General features: G+C 38.3%; 1 protein-coding gene across 3 annotated transcripts in view; it reads left to right on the top strand.

Moving 5' to 3' along the window:
* The first annotated feature begins 3,628 nt into the window (after window positions 1-3,628).
* Window positions 3,629-12,942, top strand: part of LOC142365560 (nipped-B-like protein) — a 166,269-nt gene continuing 156,955 nt past the window's right edge. For all 3 annotated transcript variants that reach the window (XM_075446432.1, XM_075446433.1, XM_075446431.1), the window contains exon 1: window positions 3,629-4,060. The gene's annotated coding sequence lies outside the window, so the exon portion shown is untranslated. The remainder of the gene's footprint in view (window positions 4,061-12,942) is intronic.

Here is a 12,942-nt window from a genome sequence, read left to right as displayed (position 1 = left end):
AAAGAACACAACTTTATCTTACTTGTTATACAGCATTCATCATTACATTCTTCCTATTTGCTGTTGTAGTCCAGCCTTAACACCAGATTCCCAATCATTTGAATACTTAAATTTAAGATAATAGCTATATGATTGCATGACTATATTACATTCAGATAATGAGCTGAGTTCCTTTCAATTATTAAAAAAATTAAAAATATACCATCATGTTAATTTTTTAATATTTTACTGACACATCACATTTATTTAAAAATTCTGTCCAGAAATACATAGTACCTATAAATTAGTAACAGGGAAATATAACAGCGTTTGTGCATCCCATTAACAACTTAAAATTACAGGTACCTGTATATTATACCAGCCCTTAAAGAGACAAAAATGGAAAAGCACAATACATTTTTCATTCATTCTATAGAAAAAATCAAATGACAACAAGCAACCTCTAAGAAAACATTGGTGTCAGGTGTGTTTTTGCTGTAATATTACACACTGTCTATAATTTATGAAGCTGAATAACAACATGTAGCTGTCAGGGAAGTTAACATCAGAATGAAAAGGGCAAAGAGGTCTCTACTATTTTCAACAGTGTTCACATGCATACTGTCTCAGTACACAGTTGTAAGCAGCAGCAAGAGAGGTACTCACAACTTAACATTTTTTTTAAACTTTTTTTGTGAAAATTGCTTGAGAAATACATTTTAAAACAGTATTGTGTGAAGATATTTAATTCCTGTCTTTTAAAGTTACACTAAACATACTGAATTATCTCTTTGAAGAACAAGAATAACTGACAGTGCAAATAGCTTAGATTTATGGGAGCCCAGTCATTTACTTAGGGCAGAAGACACATTCTCCCTTGACATCAAAGGGAGCAGGATTAGGTTCTAAAACTTTACCCTGAAACTTGAAATTCATTTCCAGGACTATATAGGTGTGGATTTGTCAGGGGAATTCAGAGAGAGCTTTGCCTTCCTTTGCACTGCCACCAGCTTTGTTTAGTTCAGTGTATGCTCCTGTCGTGGTTGTATGACTGCATAACTCCTCCCACACAGATAGGACCACCTCCACCCCATGACTAAGGTCTGGAACAGAAATAAGGTTTAAAGTATCTTTTTATATGCTTTCTGGTAATATTCTGAAATACTTGTTTTTACCCCTTTTTCTGGGCATTTCAGGCATAATGAGATGAACCCCATGCATAGTAAAATATTTTTTAGGAACATAGTGAGCCTTCATTCCGCAATAAATTGTGAGTGGACCTTTAAGGACAAAAGGAATACAAGGAACCACTTGTCTGAATGCAATTGAAGAATGTGCACTTTCCTTTTTAAAGGTGGATTACAGTAATACCTAATGGAATAAAACATATTTAGGTATTTAATTTCCCTTAATGAAAAAAATAATCCTGATTTGCTCATGTGTGTTACAACATCACCTTCTAAAACCACTAATGACTTAAATTAGTTGTTTTCTTGTGCAGATAACATCATAGTACTCAGACAAAATAGCCATTTCTACAAACTCTTTTAGTTGAATGGGATTTTAAAAGCATCAAATGGTCCAGTGACATTCTCGCTGAAAAATTCCAACAGAAACAAAGTAGTCAGATAGGTGTTGTGTCTTACCATGTTTGTACTGGCTAAACCATATTTGATATGGAAGACACCTGGCATTTGAAAAGTAAAATTTCAGTATTTACAATTTATTTACACACTAAATCACCAATTCAGAACAAAAAGTCATATAAATAAGTTACTAAAATCACATAAAGACTCCATCAACATGAATTGGTAACAATCAGAAGTAGATTTAAGTAGTATTCCTGGGCCAACTTTGTCATTTTAGAATCGCATTTTCCTTTGAATTCATAGGTGTATATGTCCACATACATCTATGTGAACTCTAAATAGGTAGTTTACAAAACTTCAGTTTGTTACCAAAAGAAGATAAATATTTTCCCCCTTGATTTACAGTTGCACTGTATTAACTTAAGCACAAAGACTTATGAACATACTTCATTTACTACACCAATTATTTATCTTTATTTCAAATGGATAACTTCAAGTTGTGAATGAATAAACAAATATAGGATTGAGACCTTTTATATTAACTTGGAACAAAGGTATATAATTTCTTTCAGAGCCCAGTTTACTCTGTCTCCATTAAACTTACATGAGCATGTACCTATTAGATATTAGTATTTCCAGTATTGAATTACTGTATTCTCCAGGGCCATCTTCATTTCTGTACTTTAAAATAAACTTTGATTCATCCAACATTACAAATTTAATAGTTCTTTAAGCTTGAGAGAGGCATTTTAAATCTGTATTAAAGACAGCATTATTCAGGAAATCCTAAGACTTGGAAAGATTCAAGTGCATTGGTATAAGATATTATCCCTTTGTGCAAATAATATCCATCCAGAGCTGAAAGGGTGTGTTTATATGTCACAGGGTATTTAAAGCTAGCTGTGCCCAACTGTATGGCTGAATCCTGAAGTCCACAGACAAGGAAGGCTTCCTCTAAAAATCAAAGGATTTTTGTCTAAGTATTGAGGAGCAAAACGACATGAGTAGGAAAAGACATAGTTAATTCATCAGATATAAATGCTATTATCCCATTCTATGATTATTCACAGTTTTACCTGTACAGAGGAAAACGAGAAAATCCTTCAGACTAGGACGTTCTCTTTCACCAAACACTCCTTCACAACCCACAATTAAAATATTTCCAGTAAATCTGGTGATGGTGGGGAGCATCAGTCTCCAGCAAAGGACCCTTCATCTGAATTTTCCCCCATGATCATCCAAAAAGGTTGTTTTTAAAAGCCACTCCAGTTCAGTATATCCACCTGAAAATTCCTTGCCCCGGCAATGCTTTCAACATCGGGTGTTTCAGTTCCTGCGACGCAGCCTATTTACACCCACAGAGACGGACACAAACGATAACAGTAACTCCAGCGAGCGTCCCAGAGTTGACACATCTCATCCGCTGGGGCGGGGGATGGGACTGCCACCTTTGTGGGTTCATTTTAAGACGCCTTTTTAAGTCTGCCTCCCGCGAGGTGGCATTTGCAGTCCTCCTCCCCGTCATCCTTAAGGAAGGCAAAAAATAAAACTAAAAACGTGTGTTTTTTTCAACGGTCACTTCATCACAAATCACTAACTGCTTTCCTCTCAGCGCAGGTCTAAGTGTAAACTCCAGTCTCGTTCCGCACACCAGAAAGGGAGAGAAAAGAAAGAGAAACTCAGGCGACAGACCAAGGGGTGAGGAAGGGGAGAGACAGCCACGCAGCAGAGACTCAGCTGTGCCCGCCGCCGCCAGGCAAGGCAAGGCGGAGGGAGCCGCTCCAGCTGCGGCGGTACTGGGAGGGGAGCGGCGTGGAACAGCGCAGTAGCGACGACAGAAGCGACGCTGGTGGAGCGACTGAGAAGGAGACAGCAGAGGGAAAGGGGAAGCTGTTGGTGTTTGGCGCCGGTGGAGGGAGTCATTCCTGCAGCTGCACTTCCGGTCGGCATTTTGTTCTGAGGGAGCGAGAGGGACACACACCACACACAGAGGATCTTTTTTTCTTTTCTTTTCTTTTCTTTTCCTTTCCTTCCCCCCCCCCCCCCCCCCCCCCCTTTGGTACCGACTCACTGTGCCCAGGCTGCTACCTCTCCCACCCTCCTGCACTCGCATATACAGAGGGAGCGGCGGCCCCTTGGCAGCTGACCCCCCAGCCATCTCCCTGCTCCCCTGCAGCTCGGAGTGTGTCTCAGAACTGGTTCGGCTCGGCCCTGTTCTGTTCGGCCCGTGTTGTTGTTGTGAGGCGGGCTGAGGGGGAAGGGATTTGTCTCGGCCGCTCAACCCCCGGCTCTACATGTTCGCTGCACTGAGGAGGAGACGGAAGAGGAGCCAGCCCCCCTCCCGGCCCGGATTATTGTTGTTATATTATCTCCCCTCCTCCTCCTGCTCGGCGGCGGCCTAGCATCGGCGGCGGCTCCTCTGAGGAGGGAGGGGGCGGATTTCTCTCTCCCTCTCTCGGATTCTCGTTGGATTCAGACGCCGATTTGCTCAGGTAATCCCCCCTCCTTGTCTCCCCTTCCCCTCCCTGCCCTCTCCGGCAGCGGGCCGGGCCTCCCAGCCGCGGCGGCCCAGCGCTGCCGGGAGCGGAGGGGATTATCTGCTATCCGGGGTAGAGGGGTGTAAGTGGCAACCGGAGGTGTTTATTTCGCAGCCCCCCTTCCTGCTTGCTCGGGTTTGGCGGAGGGGATTGGCTCCTCCCGGGCTGCCGGGAGGCCCAGGCCCGGTGGAGAGCGCAGGCCCGTCGGCCAGCGCCTTTACTCCAGCTCGGGGATTAGAAAGGCGAAGCGGCTTCTCAGTGACAGGCCTCAACCCGGAGCGGAGCAGGAGGAGGAGGAAACAATACCATTAGCCGCAAATGTGCGCTGATCTTTTGCCGTATTTACAACTTCACCGGGGCAAGGGGGGAAGGTCCCGGCGCAGGCAGCCCTCTGAAGTGAGGAAGGAGTAAGTGGAGGAACAGGGGAAGAGAGACAATGTAAATACTCAGGAACAAAAATACCAGCTCTCTACGCTATTACCACCTTCTTCTAACGAACTGCGTTCTGAACATTCAGAAGTTCGAATGCACATGGATTTATAATGTGCAGAGGTTTAACCTCTAAATAATATAATGATTGACTAGTGTGTTAATCAGTATAGTTATAGTATAAAATAGCGCTTGTAGTATAAAACTAGTGCTTGTAGGATGATTGACACAACATGGACACCTGTAGACCCAGGAAATACAGATAGACAAGCATATTGTGTCAGGTACTCCACATAATCTCAATGTTCATGTGCTGTATACGTTACGGGAATATGTACTAAATTCAGATTAAATACTATTTTATACTTTTAACAAACAGAAAACGGGAGAGGTGTCGTGTAAAGTGCTACATTTATGACATTTCAGGGGCTGAGGTGAAGATGAGATCTTACACTAAGTACTTGAGAATTAAGAGTGAATTTAATTAGGTGAAGAGTGAGGAATGCTTAAAAAGTGTAATCCTTTCTTGTCAGGCCATATCACTTTGAGATCCCGAGGTTGTTATTGGCTGTTTGTGTCTGTCATGTTTGGATATGTGATTAGGTGTCATTTTAACAGGTCAAATGTGTTTTGTAAATGACGGTTGATTAAGTATCAGGACTTTTTTTTATAAAGGGTAGCTAATTTACAGTAAAGTAAATCTTGGACTTACTGTGTGGTAGAGTTGAGAGTGTTATTAAAAATTGAGGTAGATTTAAAACAAACACCCTGTAAACTAATAAAAATACTACAGAAATTACATAACTGAGGGAAATTTTAAGATACCAAGTTTCATCTTTCATATAGAAAGGAAATTTGTAAATGGCAAACAAGTATCAACATTACATAATTTGTCTATTTTTCAGTAGGTTTTTAGTTGTTCAGGTAGATCTGTTGTAATAATAAATGGTTAATGTATCTAATAAAATAACTTTCTGGTATATTGTGTTTAGAGTCTTATAAACTGTGCTGTTGTGTCTCCGAGTTCCCTAATACATGTTTAAAAGGGTGAAGTTAATATAGCTGTCACGTAGAAGGTGTGTTTTTAATGCTGTAAATCCGTGTAGCAGTCTTAGCCTGTCGGTGATTTGTATTGGTCAGGGAGCAGTTTGAATTTTAAAAAGCCTGAAGATCCTGCTGAGCTCCAATCCCTCCCTCCCACTCTCCCTCCCTCCCACTAATCTCCCATTCCTGTCTTTGTGCTGCTTGGTCCTGTTAAACACTGTTTGCAACAGGGCCTCAGGCCTACGCTCGTGGAGAGGAACCATTTACATTTCGAAAAAGCAGCTTTTTATTTTAAAATTTTGTGAATTGCAGAGGGAACCACTAGTTCTCTCTAACTGTCCCTATCTCTGTGTGTAGCTGAATTGCTGTTTTCTTTTGGTCCGTAGTATGCATAGAGGCCGAGTGTAACTCTGCTTTACAGGAAAGAAAGGACCGTGCAGAAGTAATTCTTGGGTAGTTTTTATCATCAGGAAGTGACATGAGCTCTAGGGTTTCTTTTATCGTCTGTTTCAAACAGCTCTCATTTTAACAAAAATGGGTTTGTTAAGCTAACAGTAGTGGACTTCTCTGAATTATTTTTCATTTAAGGAGGTTTGCTTGAAATATACCAGATAAGAGCAGGAAATGAGCTACTGTAGTTATGTAGTTCCTGTCAAGTTTATCTTGCTAGGGTTGTGTTTGCGGCGTTCTTTTTTTTTTTAATCAGAAAGCATGCACTTTTCTGGTATGAAAAATAGACATATTTATAGAGGGAAATTTAAGATGCTGACTATTTGTAATGAGTTTTTTTGGGTTTTGTTCTTCTGGGCCATATGTGGTTAATCCTGAATTAGTTGCATTATCACAGTTTATGTAGCTGTAAATCTCAGAAAAATATATGAATTTTTATCTCTGAAAAATATCTATTAGCATACAGAAATATTTAATGTGGAAATGTTTATAAGATGACTTATTTTTGGTATAGATTGTATTTTTAGCACATTTAAGAGTGTGTGTGGGAGCAGGACTGTCACTTTCATACTCCTTTTTCCCTAGCGTTAGGAGTTTATACTGGTCCACTGTTTATCACAAGAGCTAGCTGCTCAAGGAGGATGTGGTTATTTTATTCATGTTATAGAAATACAAAAGTAATTATTCTCAAGGTGTTAGTTGTAACAATTATTTTAACTGAGAGAGGAAAATATTTTCTTTTTGTTTTCTTTTGTGTTTTTTTGACCACCTTGTACATTTTGAATTTGTTTCCTGTGTACAGGGTTTCTTTTTTTTTTTTGCCTTTGCTGTCTTTTAAAGCTGTTTGGTTTTTGTTTTTTTTAAGTAGAAAAACCAAACATTTTTTACACTTTTATTTAGGAGAAATGGAACAGGATCAGAGAAGCAAAATTATACAACTAAAACCATTTGTAGATGCCTATTCTACATAAGAGTATGTGTACCCTGGTGCAACTTCATTGCATGTTTGAGACTCCATGTACGTTAATGTTCATATGACTCTTCTTGCAGAATCAAGGAAATAGATGGTTCTAACCCAAGGAAATTACTATTTTTTTTTTGTTGTGTTTGTATGATGGTTAAGGTATTACAGCCTTAATGAACTATATTTTGAAGGATACTAGATGAAGAATAGTCAAAGTGTGAATTGATTTGAGCCAGGAATTGGTATAACAAGTTTCCTATTGCAATTTTCTGTGTGTTCAGTGGCACTTTTATGTGTATATTATATTACAAAGTGTTAAAGTCATGATATTAAATTTATATTAACATTTACTTCATAACTGTTGTGCAAGAAATGCAAAGTTAGTGGACAATTTCTAGTAACTAGAAGGAAAAAATATACTTCTGAATATCTAGACGTAGGAAAGAAATTAAGTCTTCAAATTAAGAGATTTATGCTTTCTAGGAATTATTCTAGAGGAGTACATAATATTCATCAATGTGTGGACATTTTGACAGCAATTATGGTCATACTTAATTGGAAAAATATGAGGAATGATAACTTTAGAGCGTAGTGTCTGGTGGGTGTGAGGTGGATCATCCAGTGTTAAACAGCTCTTTAGTGTCACAAAATACATCACTAGAAATAGTTAACACTTGAAAAAACTGTCCATTTCAATATGATACTGCTTATTTTCAATCTTGCCTTTCATATGCCTTTATTGGAAGTAGTACAGGTTTAGGTTAGCTTATGGTTTTGAATCATCAGCAGTAACGAGCACTCAGTTGTGCAGAGATACCTACAAGGAAATGCTTGGAATTTGATAGGTGTGTAGTATTGCTACTTACCCTGTATAATAATAATCCTTTTTAATAATTGAAAAATAAAGTCCTTTTGAAATTACAATTGTTAAAGGCTTGTATTCTAAAAACCTTTAATATAATTAATCTATATTTGTGTTTTTATTTTATTAGTGTTACATACATACTTCTTTGTAGCTGATCCTGACCTCCAAAGTATGTGGGAGAGAAGTGCTTTATATTGACATCTGCTGCACCCCAGGAGTGAGGAAATTGCGTTTGAGGAGATTGTGCAGGGTCTATGATTTGTGTCTGTCTTCCTGTCCTACTGTTCACTATGGAAAATCTCACTAGCAAAAGGGAGAGGAGAAAGGATTTTGGCCCAACTGTATGTGGAAACTAAAAGGAATTCCAATCAAATTGAACACAGTTGTTGATACTGTACTTGAAGGTGACTACTTGGTTCACATAAATAACAAAAAAAAAAAAAGAACATTTTTTATGTTAAACTCCTTAAGTCAGGAAAAAATTCTAGAAAAGTTTATTTTTATTGCTTTTAATATGTGTATTGGTTCTAAGTGGCTTTCCAGTCAGAGATCTCATAATTCTTTATGTGGGTAGGTACTTTCATTTTTCAGATTATTGCTGAGGCTTGATTTGATGCGCTTTGTTTCTTGCAGGAGTGTGTATGTGTAGGCATGCAATGCATTTTACAGGAACAGTGTTAAAAAAAGCTAGGCTGCAAAGTCAGGGACTCAGATAAGGAAACGGCAGGCTAAGATTGCAGAAACAAATGTAATCCAGTCCCCTTCTCCATACATTGGGCCTTTAACTACATTGCTGTATTTCCCCCTTACCCTCGTGACACCAGTTCAGTGCCAATACAGTGCATGGGAAATCGTAGCTGACTGGTATACTGTTATAACTTAGTTGATATATTTGGTTTTTTTTGTCATTCAGTGTGCAGCCTACTACTTTATTACCTGCTGTATACCATCCAAATCTTTCATGAATGCTGAAATGTTTTCATCTATTCATTTCTAGGAATTATCTCAAAATACATATCTGCACTTCACGAACATTAGAGTGTCTTTTGCACATCTGTAAAATATTATTTCCATTTTACAGATGTAAGACTGAAACAGAGTCAAATAGTGAGTTTGAAAATTGCTTATAAATCTTGTGTAATTTGACATGCTTTGTTCTTAAGATTTTTAGAGTTACTTCACAGCACTTTTTGTATCACTTAGGAAGTGCCAAGAGCTGGACAAGAATAGGTTTCCTGTTCTGAAAAATGAAAAAGAATCATCCTTTATATTGTGAAGAAACCAAAATCTCTTAAAGTTTATCAGGAAGAACAGAGATAACTACTAGATAATAACCCAAATCCCGCAAGTAATTAAATGGCTTGCCTGCAATATCGGAGACAGAGATTCAAAATATTATTCTGTTAACTTCTGGCAGGAACTATCAACCCTGGAGAGTATCCTAAGCATTGGTTATTGGCTGTTAAGAAAGCAAGACTGTTTAGAGGTGTAGTGAGCGTGTTCCTAGCCAGAACATTGCTTTTGGGATGTAGGAAGTCCAGGTTCAAATGTATCAACAGGGAAGTTCTTGAGCTTTTCATCCCCCATATGGCTTTTTATGCTGTAATCACATGCTCTAGGCATGACCCAGAGGCTGTGGGTATGTTATGGAACACATAGGATTTTAATTTCTTTCTTTCCTTATGATGGAAGTTTTCTGTGAAAATAAGCTGCTTTTTTTTTTTTTTTAAGAAGAGTTGTTTTTTACAAACTGGCAGTTGTCAGCAAAAGATCTCTTGGATGGGAAACTTCTTTTAATTGGTTGGATTTATTAACTACTTTTTATCAAAATTCCTTAGTAAAAAAGTGTAACATCCCGAAGAAGGCATCTTCTTTTACTGTGTAACTCTGATTTGTTTCATGACATATATGTCATGTGCTATATATGAGGCAGGGATCCTGTGAATAACAAAAACAATATGTGATCATTTAATGAATGACTATTATAATGCATGAGGGACTGAATTGTAGGTGTAAGCAACCATAATTCTGACATTTCTTAATTCTTTAATGCTTGGTTTTATAGTTCTAACCTTTTTTCTTTTTTATAATGTAATTTATCAAGCTCCTTGAATGTAAACGTGTCTGTGATAGCGCAACCCCCATCTCTCATGTTTGAGCTAACAATCTCTCCTCTATGTTGACCAGGTACTCAGAAAGGATGAGGTTACAAATACTTTGTCTCTGAAATTTTGTTTTTAGGTCTTAGATTTTAATAGAGACTGTCCCACTGTCTGGTATGTTATTTTCCATTCAGATATGTTGCTTCCTCTTTTTCTTCAGATATGCTTTCTAGATATCAGTGATGGGGAAAAATTTAGAGAGCCCCTGTCGGATGTGATGTACAGCAACTACCTTGGCACCTGTAGAAAAAATAAGCTGGAACATGCTTTTTGCATTCTGAAAGCTGGGAAAATCTTGATAAGACTGTGGTGAGAACTCATGGACAGTGCTTTGTGGAGATCTAAAATCAGTTTAACTTTGATTTCATTTTCTGAAGGGAAAATTAAAAATCTACCTGATGATTCGTCTGTTAAATTCCTAGTTCAAGCTAAGGAGATATGATTGCTTTTTACTACAGTGGATGCTAGGGTGTTTTTCTTTTTTTTTTTTTTGGGGGGGGGGGGTGTTTTGGTTTTTTTAATAGCGGGTTTGGGTTTTTTAATAGTGGGAAATGAATTTTCTTCTACTAGCATTCTCAGTAATGATCGGTTCTTCCCAGCAGGTTCCTTAGAAACTCTTGTTGAGTCATAACCTGCAACACAGAAAAACTGAAAAATTAGCTGACTTCTCTGATTGTAGACATTAAAGTTGAAAAACCTTGTATGCGCAACAGGACTTTCTTAATAAGTATGGTTCTAAGCAGTGAAATGTTTTACAGACCCTTAGTTTTCTGGTGTCCATTCCATGCTTATCCACAGTGCTGATTTGTTTGAATGTGGAAAAGGCAAGAACTGAGGTTGCAGGTGGCTGGAAGGGTGAACACATGGAGAAGAGTGATGGACTGGAACCAGACTTACACAGATGGGGAGGGAATGGTAGTTTGAAGGGCAGGAATTGGGAGGAGAGTAGGAGCTTGGAGTTCCTAAGGAAGTAATGACTGAACCGAGAGGACTGGATAAAAGAGCTGGTGGGGCAGATAAGTGTCCTTAGTGAAGATATGGGAAGAGCTGTGGAACAACCTTAGCAAGAAATTGAGACAGAAGGATACTCTGGAATTGGGTGTACAGTCAAGGGAAATAGTTTAGGGATGGGAATGGGTGGGAAATACTTCCCAGTACTGAGAGAGACCAGAGAGGGGAAGAACAACAAATTGTAGAAGTAGTACGAAAGGAGGATTGGTTGGGCAAAGAAGCATAATTTCACACACAGGAATTTGTTGTTTGAATTCCCCCCCCCCCCCCCCCCGGAAATCGCATAGTAAAATAAAAAAAAGCTCAGAAATGTGGAATACTTCTTGTAAGAGCAAATGGCAGGGAATTCTGTAGTTCAGCTTACCTGTGTAGTCTGCATTTGGCATCTTTGTGAATGCATTGTGGTAGTCTTAAAGTCTGTTGTCACTATTTCATCCTACAACAGGATGTCTGTTTCACTGACTGTGTTGAATGAATGTATCCTCCTTAACAGAGATTAAACAAACCCCCCCTCCCCCCCAATAAAAAAAACCCCAGGTTTTATTAATGTCTCCTAGGATTAGTTTTAGGTATTGTTGATGCTGCCTTGGGGAAAGGGATAGACTCTTGAGATTGCTTCCAGTCCTGTCTTTTATGATTAAATATTTTGATTTCTCTTTACTGTTCAATGTTTACCTTAAACACTTCACATCATTAAACCCTGCTTCAGAGACGGAATTCTTAATTTCCTCATGGGCTTTTCTGTGATCTGTATTGTAATATTGGAATGATTCACAAATACTTGTTTAATGATTTTGAGGAGAGCATGTAATCATGTGGGTTGGGATCCGAGATGCAAAAGTTGGTCTTTATAACTTTGGAGGTCCAACTGGAGCAACTGTAGGACCTGAATTTTAAATTAACTTGACTTTTTTTTGTATCATAATGTGTGTGATAACATTAGAACAAATTTTGTTAATTTTGGTTATAAATATGACTAATCAGTGCTTCTTCAAATTGGGCTTTAGAGCATGCAGGAAGAAAGGAACACAGAAATATTTACCATTAGTAATGAAAATAGAATCAGATTCCCAAGAGCAGCATTTTTGTTTCCTTCCTGTAAGCTGAATGAAGATTGGGCCCAGGGGTGGGAGGGGAATGTTATGCAGTTATGTAATCCAAAGACTGTGTCAGAATTCTTGAGCGCAAGGGGCATTTATTAACTTTTGATTGACTTCGCAAATGTGATCTTTCAGCCAAGGGGTGTGGGGATTTTCTGGTAGAAGTCTAGAAAGCTTTGAGTTGATACACAGAAAAAGTAATGTTTGAGTATTTGTTGATATCAACTTTTCTGTGTTGAATGTTCTGTTTTAGAGAGCTTTTAAAAAGTCTGATCTTCAACATAATTTTTAATTATATAAATTTTAACATATGGAAATGCATTTAATATATCTTTTTAAGCATTGCTTTGTAAACCAGCTGTCACAGTGCAATAAGTAAAATTTGTAATCTTGATTTCTGCATCATAAAAAGGAATCTGGGTGAGATCAAAAAGGGAGTTAGTTGTTGTGATACTGCTGTTGAACAGGTCAGCCCCTGAGTGTCAATCACAAGTTTGAGATGTATGAATATGCAGAATGGAACTCGCAACTCCTGTGATGCTGAGCAAAGGATCCATATTGGTTAGTCAATAGAAAACATTGAAGATATTTTTACATCCTGAAAGAGAGTTTAAATCAATTTATTTGATAATCATATTCTCTCAGTCTTTTTCCCTGTTCTAATTAATTTTCTTTGCACTGTGATGTAGTACTCCTTCAACAAGAGGAGAGACTGCTTGCTACCCCATAAAATCTTAGAGCCAATTGAAGACTAACGGATAGTGACAAATGCATGTTTGAACCTCTTGCTACTGAGGAGGATGTTAGAATCT

The sequence above is a fragment of the Opisthocomus hoazin genome, chromosome W (genome assembly GCF_030867145.1).
Source record: "Opisthocomus hoazin isolate bOpiHoa1 chromosome W, bOpiHoa1.hap1, whole genome shotgun sequence".
In the NCBI taxonomy this organism is placed as follows: Eukaryota; Metazoa; Chordata; class Aves; order Opisthocomiformes; family Opisthocomidae; genus Opisthocomus; species Opisthocomus hoazin.
Note: the sequence above shows the minus strand (reverse complement) of the source record. Positions and strands in the feature narration are given on the sequence as shown.